The sequence below is a fragment of the Mastigoproctus giganteus genome, chromosome 3 (genome assembly GCF_048544385.1).
Source record: "Mastigoproctus giganteus isolate SK-2022 chromosome 3, ASM4854438v1, whole genome shotgun sequence".
Lineage (NCBI taxonomy): Eukaryota > Metazoa > Arthropoda > Arachnida > Uropygi > Thelyphonidae > Mastigoproctus > Mastigoproctus giganteus.
The window spans coordinates 24,118,054-24,140,079 of NC_143577.1; the positions used below are offsets into that span (position 1 = coordinate 24,118,054).

General features: G+C 39.2%; 1 long non-coding RNA gene across 1 annotated transcript; it reads left to right on the forward strand.

Annotated features, from left to right (window-relative positions):
• The first annotated feature begins 1,371 nt into the window (after nt 1–1,371).
• On the forward strand, nt 1,372–21,807 carry LOC150087805 (uncharacterized). Its single transcript, XR_016546770.1, has 5 exons — nt 1,372–1,524; nt 4,958–5,030; nt 11,215–11,310; nt 16,427–16,484; nt 21,707–21,807. It is a non-coding gene; the product is annotated as an uncharacterized LOC150087805 (long non-coding RNA).
• The last annotated feature ends 219 nt before the right edge of the window (nt 21,808–22,026 follow it).

The window sequence follows — 22,026 nt, forward strand, 5'->3', positions numbered from 1 at the left end:
TTATTCTCCCATGCAAACTGGTACACAACGTTTTCTATGTGTTCTGTTAATTTTGTTGAACAGTGTAACTCAAGGGATGCACTTCAACGGACATTGTCCGTGATACAGATATATCTGGATCAGCTTCGGATTTACAGCCAGACTTAGGTATGTCCTTCTCCTCCCCTCCCTCAAATAGTGATGTAACTAGGGATGGATTTCGCGGTGACGCGAAAAATAATTTTTATGGGCGATTTTTCCACAATGCAACTGAATTAGCCAGTCTCAAGCGAGGGTTGTAAGGCTTTTCTCTTGGAAGTTCGGGTTTTTCATCCTGCAGAACAGGCAATTCGACCATTTCATCAGCGACTAAGGCCATATTACTCCGTGTATATTGTCTGTAAATTGCGTGTGTTCCTGAAGTCGATTTTCTGTTTGCTGAACGAAAAACCAGACTTTCCGGGAGAAAAAACCACGCCACTCTCCCTTGAGACCGACTAGCTGAGCCACCTTGTAAAAAAGGCACATAAAAATTCCCCACGTCATTGACAGGACTCGGATTTCGGTCTTTTCCACCCAGTGTGGGGGAGAGTAATTCTATCATAAAATACACGATTTACAACACTATACACTGACGTTTCATAGCTTTAGTTGGTCTGCTGCCACTTAACACACACATACACTGAAAAAAATATATATAATCGACAGAATTTTATTAAAACCTTTGCGGAAGAACATTATAAGCCACTATTGTGTGTGAAACGACCTATGTAATCAATTATCTTGACGGTGAAGGATTAACCCCTCAGTTCTTATTATCCATAATCTCCTTACAATCCAAAGCTGAGCAGCCAGGATTATGTACAAGTAATTCAGATAAACACTAGATGAATGATAAATCCTCGACGTCAAAAACTTTCACAATGAGCTTTCAGGTTGTTTACAAAACAAACTAGCTGAGCTGTATTATGGAAAGAATTATCGTCCGTGAAAATTAATTCGAATACACCTCTGAACAGCTTCAATGATTTCGCCCTGTATGTTTTAGCAACTAAGGTCCATGTCTAAAATAATGCAGAGATTGGTGCTGCACGTTATAAAAACCCCAAGAAACCAAAAAAAAAAAAAAAAAAAAAAAAAAGGTGGTGCACAAATTTCCATTTTGTTTATAGTTGATGGTCCTCTGTTTTTAAATACTCGATAGGCACTGCACTGTCTGATGTTAGAGGGATGGAAGCGTGTTCAAAATTCTTATCAGATAAGAAAACGTTAGATGGATTTTATGAGAACTAAATATTTTTCTTTAATTGTCCGTTAGATGGATTTTATGAGAACTAAATATACATGTATTTCTTTAATGCCTGTTAAATGGATTTTATCTTTGCACGAGAAAGAAAATCAGTGTTATTTGCGGCAATCATTCCCTTATGACGTTCAAGGGACAGTCCTTGAGTAAAGCTTAGTGTAAACATGCAGTTGATTACTCGCTGTTGCTGTGCGTGTAGTTTGAAAACGGGTACTCAGGTTTCTGCTCAGTTTACAACGGTAAGGATTTAGCTTTTCATGTAGTAACCCTAATATTCTCTCAAATTTAATTTTACAGAATATTAGGAAAATATTCATTTCCACAATTTGCTTTTGAACCTCTTTTGGCGTTGAATGTTCCGTTGTGTTTGTGTAGTGTAGGTAGGGTTTCTAAAGAATCAGCAGTAACCCTATCCAGTAGATAGGGTTTCTTCTGATTCTTTAAATCGGATGTTTGATTGTAAATATGTATGTTGATAAACAATTAACTATTCGACATAAAATTCCACCTTGCCTTAAAAATAAACTACCATACCCTTCCCCCCTTCCTCATGTACATGGAACTTTCTCCATCTCAATAAAAAGTCTATTGGTTCTATTGCATATAATCCCGTTTCCCCCATTCAGCAATCCGTGTACATTCCTGATTAAGCAGTTATCAGATTAATATGAAATAAAATGTTTCATTCGTATTTGTGCCGTAATTTTTGAAATTGGGAGTCGTAAGAGGTTGGGGGGCACTCACTGTTAACGGTGCAAGGGGGAGTGGAGATATTTTCCCTCCTAGAGGATAACCAAAACTAATGATAACCAAAACTGGCTAATCTTTCTCCTTTCTTCTAATAACATTGAATTCTGAATCACTGGTCATTGAATAAATTGGTTAAATTCGATATAAGCTGTTAACGATAGAAAAATGAATTTGGAATAGACACACCATTGGTGCTATTTGCACGAGAATGCAAATCTAACCTCATCACGTGGTCGTCGCTGGTGCTTATGAGCGCAATTTAAAAATGGGAGTGATTAATGGATCTCGAATATAAGGATCACGCTTTGTTGGAAATCTGTTTTACGACAACAAGGGCAACTCCATGACTGCGCTTAGTAAATAAAGGCTTAGGAAGAGGACCACCATCTTCCCAAAACAAGCTTCTCAAAAACAATGAGAATATTCGAAAATCGAGTGACTTATCTGTAGCTCGACGTTTCTCAGTCGTTCGTAGTTTTTGAAGAGATCCTTAATGCAGTGACCAAACGCCAATTAGCTTAGCATTTCATGGTGAACCGTACGTAAAAGCACTTTGATCTATCATTCGTTGGCACATTATACAAGATACACGTGGGCAACAGCTAACATAAACTGATCCACTTTTAACTTTAACGACTTTGCTATATGGCAAGAATGGAGATCGAGGGCATGTGGCTGGTGAAGATCTTGTGGCTTCAGGCTCATTTCCAGTTAAGAATTAGCATCAACACCTTTAATTATCGGGGGCTGTGAGGATCCTCATCTATTTTTTTCAACAAAGTGTCTCTCCGTTGTCAATATGTTGCTGTTTGGTTAGGGTTGCATCAGCAGCGAATTTCGCAATTGAACGTTTTATATCCAGGAGCTTCAAACGAATTGTCCAGTGACATACACTGTGAAAGCCAAGCATTATCACAATCTTTTCTGGCATCGTGCGATTTCTGCTCTTGGGGGAAGAGATCGTTTGGCCAGAAATGTGAAACTTCAGTAAGAGATTCTTACCCATGGACCTACTCCGGAAAGACCACCAGGTCAGAAGAGTTTACAATAAACTATCAATACAAACATTAACGGTATTTAGCACGGGCTTGAACCCCGGATCACTCAAAGAGCGCGTACTACTGCGCTCTCGCTGCTGACCACTCCCATCCCTTCCACTGGAATGTAATTTTTACGTATAAAACTGATAAGAAATGTATTTTGTTCCTAGAATAGCTTTCATTTCGAATTTCATCTTTCTGATCTTAACTGTTTTCCACCTAAAAACCAGCTAAAGAGGAAAACAGTTAAGAGCAGAAAGAGGACATTTTTTCGACAATTTAGTCTTGCTAACGGTCCGGTTTTGAACTAGATAATCCAGTAAAAGAAATAAATGTCTGGTATTTTCTAATTAAGTTTCTTATAATTTTATAAGTTTTGTTATTTTAATTTCTTATTTATATAATGAAGTTTGTCGTCTCAATTAAAAATAGTAGTTTGAATTGAAATTTTATTGAAACAAAGTTACAATAATATTTTAATTTCTGTGGAGAGTTAAATGCTTGAGCATTGAATCTGTAAGAATTTATTTTAATTTTTTAATGCACCTTTAAATTTCTTCGATATGAAAGATACTTCCCCTTAAAAAATGGATAAACGCTGCGCTATTAATTTTAAGTTATAGTTATTATTTTAAATAAAACTTGAATTCAGTTTCATTAAATTTTAGATTACTTCTTATTAATTTACTCCTTTACAATGACTTTTTCCCAAAGATTTTCTGTCAATTATGTATGTAAATCATCCAGCAAGCTTAAAATTTAGATAATTTCAGGTTTTGTTGCACTAATTTGACTTCTTACGCAGTCATTTCCTCATTCGTTAAACAAACAAGTTTTCCACTTGGTGCATTGATCTCATATTATGGAAGCACTGCCACGAGTTGCCTTGGTATTACACTACTATAATGGAGAAGTATTTTGCTGTTTGCCACTATCTAGACTCGACTTTGAATAAAAAAAAAAAGAACTCGCTCTCTGTGATACACAGGAGATGAAAGCAAAAAGCTGGTAGAAAAGAAAGATAGACAGAGTTGAGTTGTTTTTTTTTTCCATTTCATGTCAATCCAGACTCGAGTTTCGATCCCTTTTGAAGTTAATGTGGATAAAAGAAGAGTCTGAGGCGTGAAACACCCAGTCGAAACAGAAGATACCAAAGAAACCATCAAACTCAACGTCTACTCTCAACGAAACCTGGGTCTGTACCCGGACTTGGGTTTTGATCCTTTTTGGGAGGATCTCATCAGTTGACAACAACCCAGTGACTGGAAGTATCCACAATATATGAGATTCAAGAAGGTGCAGTAGATAAAGCTAAATGAAATGGACTTATGGCAAAAGCCTTGTAATATGAGAGGTTCTCACATGCTGGTGAGGCTGTTTTCCATCACTGTGTTCTTCAGGTCTTAGCATTTCCTACTTGTCCACCGATAAGATCCCAAATAAAACAGCAATGTACTTCTCCACTGGAGAAATGCATTTCATTTAGAGTTGTGCAATACCGAATCAACTCGTGGTGGAGTGCCTCTAAAATACCATATTGATGCACTAAGTAGCAAACAGTTTGCTCATCGCTACGTACAGAATGGGGCTATGTCCTTCATGTCCAACTGCGTTCTATAGCTCTCGTAGCATAAGACTTGTCAGAAACCCATTTCACTTAGTTTTGTTGTTTCTGTTAATTATTAATAGTAAATTTATTAGCACACCTTCTCTTTAGCAAGATGGATCCTAAAGAAAGAAGCCATGGTAGCATAAATTAGTCTAATCTATTAGCAATGTTCCCATAGACAACACACTTTGTATGAAGTGACGTCAGCATTTATTTCAGAAATTGAATTTTGTCAGGCAATTTAAGATAATTTTTTACACTTTTGTATTTCAGATGTTGGCTGCTGTAAGCTGTGCTTGCGCGGTATCGGTTTTCTTCAGGTCCACTTCGGAGGACAATGGCAGCAGTAAGTTGAAATTATAGAAATAAAGAATTCCTTTTTCTTGGAACAAGAAAAAACAAAAGAAGGGGGGGACAGAAGAGAGTAATGTCCCAATCTGTGAAATACCATAGAACGTTGATTATTTAAAATAACCAAAATCTTTCATGTTTTTATTGGACATTTTACATTTCTTGTTTTAATAGATTTTTTTGGTGCGTAGTGTATACATTTACCTGTATTACTTGCACATCTGTTTGTATAAAACTATTTACTTTTTCTAGCCTCCAAGCTCGTGTCATTCTTTATCTCATGCTATTTCGCAGTGTACCTGATGGCGAGCAGGCAACTGATCAGAGCTATAAAAGAGGTGAGAACTTCGAATTTAAGAGTTAATACACGCTGAATAATGTTGAATATCCTTCTGCGTTTCCAACATTGAATTTAGTCTCCTGTTTGTTTTCGCGTTATTTAAATAGGATACTGTCTCATGGACTCTAAGGCCTCTGAACGCAGCAGGAAGTTATTTGTTATCAGTTTATTAAATATATAGCTCAAGTGTTATTACTATTAGCTTATTATATTAATCACATCATAAATGTGAAATACGTTTTTCGTTTCTTTCCGAGTTGTTTGGATTTTTACTAAAACCCAGGGAGAAATCAGTAAAGTGCATTACGAAAGTTTACACAGCACACCTATTTCAGTGGTAATATGAGGTCATATTACCACTGAAACTGACTTATTATTATTATTCCATATTTGGATAATCGACGTTCCAGTGCATTTTTTAAAAAATCTAAACTAATCACACCATGCCTCAGAAGACATTGGTCATCACTTTACCTTCGAGGAAACTTGCCTTAATTTTATTTGTGTGGGACAGTGGAGTATGATCCTGTGGCGCAAGTAGTGCGGCTGCACCAGGACTCTGGCTCACAAATAAAGGAACATTACACCACGATCATGACGATACCCAATGATATGGTGAGTTGGAGTGATTCTACTCCATGGATTGTCGTTTGTTCTCTTGCTTAAAGTGATAAATCTGTTGCTGTTAAAAGAGTGGTGTCTAAGGATGTGTACTGTTTTAATTACTGCAGGATGTGAGCAGGAACAGGGATATATTCAGGCTAGGGCCCGAGGCTCAAAGTCAATAGTTGAGCTCCTATAGGTTTTGTTTTCAAAAGGTTCTGTCAGCCATTCGGAGATCCCTTTTTGAAAAGTGTCCTTCCTTTGCTTTCCATGTGGAGATTTTCGCCAGTGGACATGTGTTGTGTCTTAGGTAAGGCAGCACCTGAACAGATGATAAATTTAAATGCTATTTAAACGATGAAAATGTGAATTGGAGCTAACACGAATTCGCTGATGAAAAGGAATGTTTAAATGAGCACCAAGAAACTGAACGAACTAGAAGGAAAATTTTAGGATCCACTTTTTTTGATATTTTTAGACAGCGCAATACAGTTATTGAAACAGACTTCAGTTGATCTTATAGGTTAACGATCAGTTCTAATACGGATTTAGAAATTCTGTGTACTTTGTATCGTTTTATCCAAGTCTAAATCCTTGATTTAAACCTGGATAAAATGATCCAAAGATTTGTAGCTGTTAGGGGTCAAACAGTTAATTCTTGAAGCAGAAAATTGATACCCCTATGTAATAATTTTGGTTACTTGTAATTTGCTTTCATAGTTGTTGAGGCCGATGGTTTGGAGGAATCCGAAAGTCTGCCGGACTGGCACCCATACTGATCATCCGGTTCAAGCAAGGGTTGTACACGATACATTTTGAGGAAACGTAGAGCGAAAACATTGCAGAATAAATTATACTTGGTAATTCTCCATCTCCTTTTCTCAGAATCACAGTATTTTTTCAAATGCGGAAATATAAACGAACAGAAATTGCAGCCAATTTCTCGTAAATAGTTGTGATTACTGTACTCGATAAGCCATTACTTTTTGCTTGGTGAACCGTTCCCAATAACGCTGATCATTTCAGTCAACACAATCCCGACCAGTTCGCTTCACCCTCTTTTAGTGTTCTGCATGGCGCGCCTCACCTCACGTGTATACATCGATGATGAACCGACTTCGCCTTGACATTTCCTGAGTAGCAAACCAGTTGCAGCAATCAGAAGCTTTTAACGCAATGAGAAGCCCGATGTGGATCGATGAAGCACCTTACCATACTGGGTTACCAGGTGTCATTAACTCGCTATTTAAATTGACAAATTTCTCGTGCATTTCAAGAAATTCAGAAGACCACGCTCTGCGGAACATGAAACATGATGGAGAAAAAAATTAAATCTGAAAAGGAATCACAAATCAGTGAGTTAAGGAACAGCAATTTAAATTCAACCCCCTTCAATAGAAAAATGCCTTTATTTCGGTAAACATTGCCATGCCTGATTACTCTTGCTTCGTTAAATGTTGAGGCAGTGTTATGAGATTCCAGGTGATAAATCATCTGAAGAAGCTACCAGAAAACTGGTTTGTAATACAGTTTGTTCAGGTGCTCATTTATCATAGTTAGCAAACAACAGTTTACTTTTATGGCTGCATTTTTGAGGAACATTTCCACTCGTCAATGTTTGGTAACTTCCTTGGTTACGAACCAGTGACAACTGATGACTTACACCAGATGATTTTTGCTGTCGTTCTCTCAGAAACTTCTACGTTGCAAGATTGTTGTAGGTGTCTCCTGATGACAGCTGTTGTTCACCAGTCAAACGTCACATGATTAACTGTGTTATTTACAATGTTTTATTTCGTAAGGAACCGTGTTTGACTGTAAATAACAAAACATTTTTGAAGATACGAGGTGTGGTAATAAAGTTCTCGGACTGGTGCAATTAAGGAACAAAAAGTGAAGGAGCTCAAAACTGGTTTTATTTTTTTATTAAAAGTACTCGCTGCCTGATTGAATGCGCCTATTACACCATTTTAAAAGTTCTTGTAAAGAGTTGGCGTCCAAACAGCTGATGTTCAGTTCTGCGGTTAGGTTTTTCTTTATGGCCTCGGCATCCTGAAATCTCTTTCCTTTGAGGGTGTTTTCACCTTGGGAAAGAGGAAGACGTCCATTGGTCGGGAGAGTAGGGTGGATGGTTGATTTGTACAATGCCATGTTTCGTCAGAAATATCTTCGGCTGGACATTATCGTGCAACAGGAACCAGCTGTCTTTCTCTTGAAATTGTGGCCTCGTAGGAAAATGCACTGCAATGGTCTTTGAAGCACTTGTACGTAGAACGCAACATTTGACTCTCTCCACTTCAGATGCAAATTAGTATTAGTATCAATAGGGGCAAATGCTGCAAGAAAGCTAGCTAATAAAATATCAGTCAAAAAAAAAGTCCAATTTCACCTTTCCATCCCCTCCAATAGTTTTAGTTCTTCCTTAAATCTATTCAAATTATCTACTTTCACAACAGCGGATGGAAGTTTGTTTCAGCAGTTAACCACCCGTTGGCTGAAGGCAAACTACCGCACTTCTGTTCTGCAACTATCCTTGCACAATTTGAATTTATCCCTCATGTACATAGTCTGAACAAGAGGAAGGATCCCATCAGCATTGAGTTGTTCAAGCCATTCAAAGCCTGAAACACCTCAATCAGGTCATCTAACAGGTTCTTAGTCTCCAGATGATGCAATTTGCAGAACTAAAGCCTTCCTTGGCATGAGCACCCATGTTCCCCTCACCAATCTCGTTGCCTTTCTCCGTACCTGTTCCAGCAGCTCTACGTCCTTCCTAAAATGAGGCCTCCAGACCTGTGTGTAGTACTCAAGATGTGGCTTCACCATTGCCTTATACACTGGGATAATCACCTCCTTATCCTTGATAGCAAAATTCCTGTATATCATTGACAAAACCTTATGAGCCGTCCTGGCAGCCTATATGCACTGCTCAGAGAACTTCATATCAGAATGCACAATTACTCCCAGGTCCTTTTCATTTCCCTCTATCCCGAGTTGATACCTTTTTCTGGAATTACTGCTACCCATGTGCAGTACCTTGCATTTGTCATTGTTAAACTTCCATTGCTTTCTCAGCACATCTGCCTATTTTTCTAGATCTTGTTGCAGCAACACCTTCATTACTGTCGTTAACTACCATGCCAAAATTCGTATCATCTGCAAACTTAGACATTAAGCCTGATACAACCTCATGAATATCATTAATAAATTAAGAAAACAACAATGGGGCCCAGCACCTAACCCTGAGGGATTCCACTAACAACATTAGTCTACGAAGAGCAGTGTCCATTGATAACCTTTCTCCTCCCACTCAACTATCCCTTTATCCACAACACCAATTTCCTTAATACCACCTGCTCCAATTTGTACAGCAGTCTTTTATGTGCAACAGTATAAAATTTTTCCTGAAATCTAAGTCTGTAATATCAAAATTATTTTTTATATCCAGTTCCTTTGTCACTGCACCATAGTATCCAACGAAGTCGGTTAGACAAGATTTCCCCTTAACAAACCCATGCTGTGACTGAAGTATAACTGTACTCCTGTTTAGATGGTCCTGTATTACTTCTTTAACCAGTGACTCCATTATTTTCCCTGGAACAGAAGTTAGGCTAACAATTCTGTTATTACTCATGTTACCCTTTGAACCCACTTATGAACTGGGGATAGATTCACACACGATGATAAACCTTTATGATTCTATTTAAGCTTTTTTAGGTATTTTAAGTTCCAATTTCCTTTATCTTTGAGATTTTTTTGGACTTCTCTCAACATCCTCTTTTACAAGTTCCAAATTGGCAGATATATATTAGGTTTTGGTAGATTGTTCGCTGTCTCTACTTCATCAACCTTCACAATTTGCTTTGTGGTCTTTATTGTGCGTGGTTTATGTCCAAAAAAATTTCTTTTACTGGCTTTTAACTTTTGTATGCCACTCTACAATTTCAGTCCTCCATTGTAAGGCTCGTGGAACTTTCCTATGTTCAGATTTTTCTGAAACAATAAGAAAAAACAAAATTATAAACTATTTTTAAAATAACTTGTACATATTTACATCAACAGTTATTCAAAATAGTTTCCTAACTTATTGACCATCGTGTACAAACTGAACAACCAGTCTGGTTCTTTCTAGTTTGGTCAATGGCTATTTCTGTTGCAAAACAGTGGAGTAGTCACAGTTGGCCTTAAAAGCAAAGCATCAAGGAAGTTTTTAACATTTAGCACAACCCTTTTGTTTCGGGCTGAGCTGCAGTGATTTTGGTGGGAAGTGCTGCGACATCAAGCATACAGCCCTGACCTTTGGGCTTGTTGCAATCACATTTTCACGCATGTGTTCCAATAGCAGGGATTAGTAACTAGGGAGACTTGCCTCTCTAAGGAAAGTGAATAGAAACCTAATGGAAGCTCTCGCTTCCCCAAATACACTTTTTTTTATGGTTTTTCAAGAGAAACAGACTTTTGGAATAACCAGGCATGTCTGTGAACTATTCATTCTAAAGTCTGTTTCATTTGAACAACCTTCATGTTTTTAATAAAGAATCCTCTCCACCAGTTAAAATCAAAGGCTAAAGTCACCTCAAATAGCAAGGACTGATATATTCTTACGTAACTCGTTTAAAAGTTATTATATAATAATTATTATTTAAATTATCTTAGAGAATCTTACTAAAATCTTCTAAAGGTAGTGTGATATTTCCTTTACCAGCTAAATACAATTGATACACTGCCCTACAAAAATATTAGAGAAGGTTGAGAGAAACAAGTCTCTATTGGCATTAATTTTACAAGGCATTCACTAGCGTCCCTGGTGACGTTAACCTATTTCTACAAGAGGGTAATGTTCAGATTTTCCATGTTCATTGATACATGTCTCTCTCTGGTCCTTGCCATGTCCATGTCTCTCTCTGGTCTGGAATTGCCTGGTTAAGAATGGTGACGCTAAAATATTGATGGAAATGGACAGAGGAATCAATGTACTCTGAATGCTTAGCATGTTTCCAACAGCTTCTGACATATTTTGCTGGTTGCTGTAGGGATATTTTCTGTCTTGTACTAAAGAGTATCTGCGATTCTTCTGCAGCGTCAGGGAATCATTTAATTTCCACAGTTAATTCTGGCATATCGGGATGTCCAGTTATCTGATATTTGGCAGAGCTGTGTATAATGCGATTATATTCACTTCACAGGGATGCTAAGTTCATATTTTTTTCACAACTCTGTTTTGATTATTTTTTAGAATTGTAGCCAGAAGATGATCCTGTGGATGGTGATGACATTAATGAATATTTTTGGAGGTCTAGGAGGATTAACTTTGTTGGTAACAGAATATCAGGTAGGCTATCTGTACGAGATTTTATATTTTTATATATGTATCCCTTTTTAATACCCTTTTCCCTGGTATTTTTTCTGACAGTTGAGACAACAGCTACCCTCAAAGTATGCAACCTGGCTGCTACGAGGGTAAGTTGCATACTTTGGAAAGTTCGTGGCCTGCTTATGAAAGAGTAGTAGTATAGTGTTGAAATTTTCTTTACTTAATGTATAACACTTCAAGTGAAGTCTTCTTCTTTGTCTCTGTCCCGAAGTCAACGAAGATATGTAAATGAGGAAAGATGAACAAAATTAGTAACCGTGCAGTCATTCAATATTTGCGAAAAAACAGGAGTAATGCCAAAGGAAATTCATGATAATATGGTTTCAACATTGAATGAGCATGCCCCATCCTATTCCATGGTTAAGAAATGGGCAGCAGAATTTAAATGAGGGACAGAGACCCTGGAAGATGACTCCCGTTGTGGAAGACGTGCCATTTCCGTCACTGCAAAAGTTGCTGACAATGTGCATGATGACAATCTGATGAGGAGCGACTGTTCGGTACATTGCCAGCGTCTTGGGCATCTCATCTGAACTCGTACCAAAAAATATGAGGTTCTCCCTGTGAGAAAAGTATCAGCACGATGGGTTCCAAAGGTGTGAACAAATCCAAAACGCGGAAGACTTGTCAACTCAAGCGAACGTCTGAATCGTTTTCAAGAAGATCCATTAAATTTCCTTGCAAGGTTTGTGACCGTGGATGAGACGTGGGACCATCACATTCAGCTAGAGACAAAGGAACAGTCTAAACAGTGGAAACAGCTCTTTTTTTTTTTTCCCCCTCCAAAGAAAGCCAAGTCGAGTCCTTCTGCTGACAAGTTGATGGGATTAGTTTTTTGGAGTTGATGGAACTTTGCTAGTAGATTACCTTCAGAAAGTCCAGACAATCATAGGGGTATATTACGCAGACCTTGAGGGGTTTGCGTGAAAAGATCAAAGACAAATGCTGAGGGAAAACGACAAATGTTAATCGTATTTAGCAGTCACGAGCATGAACCCCGGTCCACTCAAAGAGCGTGTGATACTGCACTCGTGCTCCTGACCACTCGGCTACGTCAAGGCGACAGACAAGTTGCTGATTATATCATATATTTTCTTAAACAACTAACACAGGTGCTCTAAAGTGCTCCATAATACTAAGATGTTATTTTTCAGATCCGACGAACTAAAACATATACAGTATATATTTTATCAACTTCTCAGCTGTCAGATATCTATTCGATTTTGAATTTGAGTTCTTAGTTCTGCAAAGGTCTGGAAAGTCTCAAAATATGTTTTGTTCTCTAGTAGTATTTTTATATTCTCCATGAAGGGATGGTCTGCAAAGATGGACACGTAACCTGGACCGTTCAGAGATGCGTCTAGACGTGTGCCAGTTGAACACGCCCGAGACCATTACCGACCTGCCTGAACAGTTCCTTGTTGACGGGTGCATAGCTTCGTGCGGTTTTCCCCAATACGTACCCATCCGTCCACTCTAAATAACTGGAAACGGGAGTCACCGGACCAGGAGACCTGTGTCGTGGTGTTAGCAATGGGACTCTGGTGGGTAGGCGGCTAATGATCGTCTGATAGTCTTAGTGGAGATTTCTGGCACCTCCCTCGTTGAAATCGGCGGTGATTTGTGCCACTGTGGCTCTCCGGTTGGCTGAAACAATGCGAAACAGACGTCGACGGCTGCGTTCTACCACCACCTTTCCTCCGCCCACAGCGTTGTCCACGATGAGATGTTATTCCGGAAATGGCTTATTCCCGATACACTTTCGATACAGTCGAACGGGATAGTGCAATTTCTGTACCACCTTTGCAATAGAGTGACCCATGCGTCGGGCACCCACTGTTATCCCACTTTCAAAGTCTCTGTTAACTCACGACGTTTATCCTTACTGACATCGAATTACCGTCTACGTGATGCAGTGAACCTATATACCTGCCAAGCGGTGGGTTCGTCCACTAGCGAGAGGAGTAACAGCATCGCGTTGCCCAGGAACCAGGTATCCCATGAATTGTGTCCTTTCAGTGCTATTTACGCACAGAGCACATGTGGCTAAGTGCGCAAATTCACAAATGATCAATTTCAAAATTCGCCTCTATTTTATATTGCCATTCAATATATGAACCTCATCCAAACCTGCGATATTGTTCACTACTATTAAACCTGTAATGTTGTGATCACAATTCAACCTGTATCAATCTTTAGCCATTGATACTCAAGTTATGTTTATACTTCTGTAGACAACCAGATCAAAGAAATTTTCATTTAATCATTTCGACAATGAACACAATCACATGTATTCATCAGTCTGGCGGACTGAAACACGGTCCACTCAAACGCGTGTATTTCTGCTGCACTTTCGTGTTTGACCATTCGACTACGTTGGGCCCCTCCTTCAGCCCATCCAATATTCAGTCTCTTTTATCTATTAATCTCCTTCACTTAGTATTATTTGGTATTAATTTATTTATTGGTGTAAATAGTGATTTGTCTATTCTTCTCTGGTTGAGAGAAATGTTAAATTGTTGGCCTTGTAAATAATGTGTATATTAGTTTTACTTTTATTTGGCTGTGTGGCATTACCGAACTCTATAAGCTTTGTCCACTAGTATCTTTTAATCTTTAATCTCTTGCTGACTTCCTCTTCTGGGGATGCCTATTTCTTTCATTCACTTGCTTTCCTTTTCTTTCCCATCCATACCATTACTCCTACTTCTCACGCTATGTTCCTTCCTTTTCATTATTTATTGGGATAACAAGATTTCTTGTTATCCCACTAAGAGTCTTTACCTGTTTGTGGTCCCTGGCACGCCTCCACATGGGATGGGAGTTGGGGGACAGCGGACCAGGTGTTCACTGGCTGCGAAGTTGCCAGGCACTGGCATTCAACACAACACACATAAACTTTACACACCAACTCTTATTCACACTTGCCGGCTTTGGCAAATTTGCTTTTCAGAAGCTACTGCGGTACAAAGGAGAAACCCTGGAGACCGCCTCAAAAAACAAGAATACCTTAAATACCTTCACTTAATATTGTCACTATATTTCTCTTTGAAATACATACCTTAACACTGCATCTTTTCCGTTGAAGTTTCATTTCTATCTTTACCCGAAGCAAAGCCGAATAGGCCTGCCCTAGGCATGATATGCAAACTTCAAAACTACATCTTCACTACTCAGAATCAAACTGATAACTCCGTTCGACATTCCATTTCCAATGAAAATTTACATGCATATATTTCTCTTTCAAATATCATAACTCCCGCTTACAAACTTTCTTACTCCTTATCCCTTAAAAAGTGATCTCCAGGTGATTTTCCAGTGGGGCAAAGACATTAGTTAAATTCAGTCCACTAAAACTCAGTCCTGTCTTATATCTTACGAAAAAGGATTCTTATGCTTAACTTCAATGACACTCAGATTTCTAGACAAGATCACATATCTCTATTAGGGATTTCGCTGACTTCTAATCTCTCTTGGCACAAGCACATTACTAATATCGCTTCCTCTGCTTCTAAAAACTGGATTTTATCTTTCGATCTCAACATTACTTTTCTTCTAAATAGCTACTCACTTTGTACAAATCTCAAACCCGCGCTACCATGGAATTTTGTTTCCACATTTTGGGCGGTGCCCCCCAAAACCTCTCTCTCAAGCTTTTAAATTCCATTCAAAAGAGGGCAGTTAGGTTAATTGATGACCCATCTCCTACAAAGCCTCTCCACTAACTGTCTTGACTTTTTTTTTCTGCTGCTTGCCTTTTCTGTAGATATTTCCATGTGCATTGGCTTCTATAATTCCGCTCTCTTCCAAAGCAGACCACAAACACTCAACATCCATTCCACTGTCCAACTTCAAACTCACAGAGTGAACTTCTTTCTTCCTCATTTATTCCTTCAACTTCCGTTTTCTGGCGCAATCTCCCGAAAAGTACAAAATAACCCTTCCCGAAAATTATAATCCAGAGAAATTCAAGTCTAATGTCAACAAGTATCTTCTTTCATCTTCCCAATCTTCAACCCACGCACGTCTAAAATACCTTTCGTGTTTGGCATTTTCAAAAAAGAAAAGGAAAGACAAAATCAGAACACGGCTTACATTAGCACGAGTTGAATTATTTTTTTAGTTATAAATTATTTAATTATGAGACAGCCAATTTCTACACTCATTTATGGCGTGGCGCTGCGATCACTAATTGAGCAGCGCCACTGCAGAAATACACAAAAATGTTACTTTCAGTATTTGCTTATTTTATAAAATGATTTTTTTATGGGGAAATGAACTCAATGAAAACGAATTCATTTTTGTTCTACCAATCTTTAGCCAGAAGAAAATTTTAACCGGAGAAGCTTAATGATTATTGTGGTGGAGTATTTTCTGATAATACTGGTAGTGATTCTTCTGGTAAGTTAGTTTAAAAATAAATAAATAAAAGTTATTAAAAGGAAGAATGAAAATATAACATAAATTTCTCTCCTTCCCCCCTGTTAATTCAAAATACAATTCCAATAACTCTCTGGCATTCCACCGAACGATAAATCTCGTTCTATTGAAATTCCCTTCGCACGAAATCCCCATTAGGTTGGTAGAATTCAACAAGGACCACCCGCTGTCACACTTTCACGCTGCTCTCGCACGAGGGAATGAGCCCATTATAGGTGTCATCAGGAGCTCAGCGGCATGCCGAGGGTGAAAGTTCAGGGAGCTACCGAAGTGTGAGATACCTAGGGTGAGCTCCAGCTCACTCGGCAACGGCTTGCTTTATTTGTATTGCAAACGTGTTAATGGTGCAGCGACCTTGATTTTCTTCCTCAGTCCAGTGGCGCACCTATGTGATGCCAGTAGCAGAGGGAAGATTCCTCGCTGGCTGAAAATTTATGCTGTATAATTATATCATTCCCCCCTCCTCCTCTTTTATGTATCTTCTATTTCGTGTTAAAATTGCATATTTAATATCATCTTCCAGCAATGATTATTGTATTTGGCATGGCATGCTAGATTTTCCTCAATTATTATTCTATTCCATATGAAATTTTACGTTCTAATAATTAAGTTTTTCTTCTTCTTTCTCTTTCAGATGTATTCTTTGGTATGCGTATTGTCATATTTTGAAACAATTAAAGAATTAGATTCAGGTAATAATTGTATTTCTTCCCATTTCTCTTATTAAACATCCTTTACTTGATAATTTAGTCTTGTGCGTAACTATGTATGTTTTTTTTTTGTTGGATTTGAAAACACTAAAAATATATTCTTCTCATGGCCAGTACGGTGGTTGGACAGACTTAACTTCGTCAATACATCCAAGATAAGATCAGATGGGACAAGTTGAACAGCGATAGCAAATTAGTGACACTACAAGGTTTCTAACTTGACCACTTCGAATTTAATCAGGTACATTGGGAAAAAACCAACTTGGAAGGTAATGAATAAATGCAAAACTTACAAGATCATAGAATTTTTGTTAACAGATGTTTAAATAACCAAAGGAATCGATTTGTTAAAACAAAATCGATTAAAAGACAACTTCATTTTCCTTGTCTTTTAATCGAAGAGTTGGTTTGAAAAGATAACTCTTATATACACCGATGAGCCAAAACATTATGACCCCCTACCTAATATGATGTTGGTCCTCCACGTGTAGCCAAAACAGCTCTTACTCGGCGAGGCATGGATGCTACAAGATTTCTAAATGTGTCTTGTGGTATCTGGTACCAACACGTAACCAGCAGATCCTTTTAACTCCTGTGAGGTCCGTGGTTGAGACGCCGCAGATCGGAGTTGCTGTTCCAACACAAACCACAGATGCTCGATGGGATTGATGTCTGGGGAATTTGGAGGCCACGGCAATACCTGGAAGTCACGGGGGCTCACATCTGGTGAGTATGGGCTTGGCACACCCAGGGTCCTGAGCTGGATATCATCATTCTTCTCTTCCTTGGTGATTCCCTTCTACTTCTCTCTCTCTCAGGATAACTCGGGGAATTTTTTTTTTTTTTTTTTTTTGGCTGGTGCAGCATAAGCCTCAGGCTTCCTTGCACCATATAGCTAATAATAATAATAATAAGTCTTCCTCATGTTCCGCGAACCAGTCTCGAACAATCCGGGCGGTGTGGCAAGGCGCATTATCCTGCTGAAAGACGGCACTACCAGAGAGGAAGACAGTTGCCATGAAATGGTGTAGCAATGATGTTTAGGTAGGTGGTAGACGTCAGAGTGCCTGACACATGGATGACTGGACCCAGGGTGTCCCAGCAGAACATCGTCCAAAGCATGACACCGCCTCCACCCGCTTGTTTTTGTCCCACGGTGCATCCAGGCCCCATCACTTCCCCATGTAAACGACGCACACGTACCTGGCCGTCTATATGGTGCAACATTTTTTTACCCGGAACTTCTGTTCCGGGTAAAATAATGGAGTCGCTGGTTAAAGATGCATTGCAGGATCATCTAGACAAGACTGCAGCAATAATTCAGACACAGCATGGGTTTGTTAAGGGAAAGTCTTGTCTGACAAATTTGATAGGATATTATGATGTGGTTACAAAGGAACTGGATGCAAAAAACAATTTTGATATCGTATATTTGGATTTCAGGAAAGCTTTTGACACTGTTGCGCATGGAAGACTATTGTACAAATTGGAGCAGAATGATATTAAGGGTAAGTTGCTACAATGGATAAAAGGAGGGTTAAGTGCGAGAAGACAGATGGTGGTAATCAATGGGTGCTGCTCTTCTTGGACTAATGTTATTAGTGGAGTCCCACAGGGTTCGGTGTTAGGTCCACTGTTGTTTTGTATATTTATCAATGATATTGATGAAGGTATATCAGGCTTAATGTAGACGTTTGCAGATGATACAAAGGTTGGCAGGGTTGTTAATGACAGTAATGGCAGTGTGCTACTGCAACAGGATCTAGATAATTTGGGCAGATGGGCTAAGAAGTGGCAACTGAAGTTTCACCTTGACGAATGCAAAGTACTGCATATGGGTAGAAGTAATCCCAGAGGAATGTACCAACTGTGTGGTAATACACTTAAGGTGGTAGAAAATGAAAAAGACCTGGGAGTAATTGTGCAGTCAGATATGAAGTTCTCTGAGCAATGCAGACAGGCTGCCAGGGCAGGTCATGGGGTTTTGTCAATGATATATAGGAATTTTGCTAGCAGGGAAAAGGAGGTGATTGTCGCTCTGTATAAGGCAATGGTCAGGCCACGCCTTGAGTACTGCGTACAGGTCTGGAGACCTCATTTTAGGAAGGATGTAGATTTACTTGAGCGGGTACAGAGAGAAGGGTAACAAGGTTGGTGAGGGGAATGAAGGGATCCTCTTACCAAGAGAGGCTTAAGTTCTGCAAATTGCAGTGGCTGGAGACTAGGCACCTGCGCGGTGATCTGATTGAGGTGTATAAGGCCTTGAATGGGTTGAGCACGCGGAATTCTGATGGGATCCTTCCACTTGTTCAGATTACGAACCTGAGGGGGCATAAATTCAAATTACGAAAGGACAGATGGAGAATAGATGTGCGGAAATTTGCCTTTAGCCAGCGGGTGGTTAATTGCTGGAACAAACTTCCATCTGTCGTTGTGGAAGTTGATAGGTTGAATAAATTTAAGGAGGAACTGGACAGGCATCTGGAGGGAATGGTGTGATATTTTTTTTTTTTTTTTTTTTTTTTTTGGCTGATGCTGCATAAGCTCATACATTTGCTTTCTTGCATCACATGCCACTGCTACTACTACTACTACATAAAAAAAAAAAAAAAAAAAAACAGGAAACGTGATTCATCAGACCACATGACCTTCCAATCACTCAAGGTCCATTTTCGATGCTCGCGTGCCCATTGTAAGCGCTGTTGCCGGTGAACCGTGGTTAGCATGGGCACTCGGAGCGGCTGAGGCTACGCAGCCCCGTTTTCAGCAGGGTTCGATGTAATGTGTGTTGGATACATTACTGTCGTCACCAGCATTCCAATTACCGGCGAGTTGCGCCACAGTCGCCCTTCTGTTGCCACGTAGCATCCGGGAGAGCCTTCGCTCACCTCGAGCATCAATGAGCCGTGGTCGTCCAACACCTCGCCGGCGGTTCGTGGGTTTCCCCCTCCTCGGACCACTTTCGGTAGGTACTAACCACGGCTGACCGTGAGAACTCCACCAGCCGTGCCGTTTCGGATATGCTCTGACCCAGTCCTCTGGCACATTACAATTTGGCCTTTGTCAAACTCGCTTTAAGTTCGCTGCCTTTCCCATCTGAAGAACAAGAGTAACACTGATTAACGGAGCTCAGTATTAGGTGTTTTTTATGACGTGTCCCTACCCGCGCACGCGCCTTAGTTCACCTACAATTGCTTTGATTTGCATAACGACTCGCTGGCCATAATGTTTTGGCTCATCGATGTAAATTGGTGTTTATGGCAGAAACTAGCATCGTAATGGGCATGAAGGGTTTATATACTTTGATTTATGCACTCAGAATTAACCAAAACATCTGCACGTTGGCTGACGGTAGTTTTAATTTCCATTCCCCTCAGACACAATTCATTGTCCTCTGCCATGAGAAGCATAGGAATACCCGCTGGCAGGGCTATTAGCAGTTCAGGGCATAAAATGCCCTGAACTGCTAATAGCCCTAACTGTTCTTTAGGATCTTCCATGAGATAAGCGGATTAAGAAATGAAGAGCGCATCGACGCAGTTCGATATCTCCAATCGCTGCTTACACCATCTGGAAAACTCTTAGGTTCGAGTCCCGTTATAGGAACAACTTTTCTGTATTTTTTATCACATGATTGCTGAGTTATATGGTAGTGCTGCATGGTTTTTCATCCCACAACATAAGCAAACCGGCCATAGAACAGAGAACTCTTACAAATATATACTAGAATAAGTTAAAGTTTCTAGTTCTCACAGAAGGAAAGCTGAAAAGTTGCGAAAACCCATTTATTTTTACCATAGTTCTCCCCTTAAGTCAACACGCTTTCTAGCATGGTTCACTAGCTTTCGTAACCTTTTGACTGGAACCAGTTGTTAACTGCATACATGTAATTATCAGACATTTGAGCGAAGGAAATTAAGGTCACGCGGTGTTAGTGCATAATAATAAAATAAATAAATATTCGCTTATTATAAGCGAATGATACATAGGATATCTCATATACCCTGCATGACAATAAGCCAGGGGGCTTACATTCTATAATTATAACCAGTAAGTTGTATATTTTCTATGATCTCCAAAAATAATTGGAACACTCCAGTTTTCATAGTCCATTGGACTGTCCCGGACTCAGACATGAGGAATCAGATATATGGAGGCTTTAGGACTCACCAAAGTTAGTTGTCGATTCTTTCAATTGAGAACAGCGTACACCAATCACGGAAGTTCACGTGACCAAAGAGTATTCGAAAGGGATTACCATAATCACATCAGATATCACTGCAGAACATCAATAATGAGTTTAAGGCGTCAGTAGATTGAGGTTTGCAAAAACTGTATCTGAATGGTTCGATGACCATTCCCAAGGTTTTCATCATATACCCTGGCTGCCTAATTCTCCATCTGAATCCAATTGAGAATGTCTAGGATATATTGGAAAGGGTAATTCTGCTTCGCAGTTCTCTATCGACCACAATATAACAGTTGATAAATATCCTGATGGTCAAACCTGGATTAGACTTCCTCAGACACTTACTGCAATCCATGTTGTTGTCTACTGTTGTAATTCGGGCGAAATGTGGCATTCTAGATAGAATAAAGGTTTCTGTTTTTTGACCAGTCAGTGTATGTATGAACCTCTGTATTCAAATGACTTTTTTTAAGCTTTATTGGTTGGAGAATTCTCTGTCAGTTAGATCATCAGTCACTTGTTTTAAAGAAGCATTGACCTGTATTTAGATTCGCTTCATAAACAACTAAATAGATTTTTATTGGTTATTTTTATTTATTTCAATGTCGAGAAAACATTGCCAACAGTTGAAGTAGATAAACAAGTTTTCCAGCGTGCAAACGTGAGTTGGGGGGGGGGGCCTTTTTATGTCTACGAGTGCACACAGTGCTTTGTGAATATAAAGAGGTGTCTGACATGGTTAGCTGCTGACCCTTCAACTCACATCACTGGAACAGAGGCACCTTGTCTGGAAATATCTTGCTCATCAACAGTTAGGTGAACCCTGAGGTTCATTCCAAGGTGTTCCTTCGAACCACAATTTGTGTATCGAAATAAAACAGCAATCCTACTTATGCAGTAGGACTTTGTAGATCATGAGTGACACTAATAGATTTTTTTTGTACTAGAAAATATCTTAATTAGATTCATTACTAGTGTAATAAATAATAAAGCAATGTTTAACTTTCTTGTGTAGATCTGACCCAGAATGGAGAAAGAATTGGCACTTGCTAGAGGGAAGAAGTCTGAACTCTCCAAGTCTTGGATAAACATTTTTTGTTAGCAGCGCCTAACCAGCGCGAAACATCCCATAAAATTGTAATCCAAAGAAAACAAATAAAATTCTTGTCTAAATCAAGTTTTGGCTGAGATTATAGCAGACTTCTGGGTTGAAGTGCTTCCGGTAAAACATTTTGTCTTTTAAACCATGAAACGAAGAATTTCTGTCAAGGAGTAGTCTATTGGATGGAAGGCAAATACCAAAGGCTTTTCTTCCCGTTTCATTGAGGTGTAATC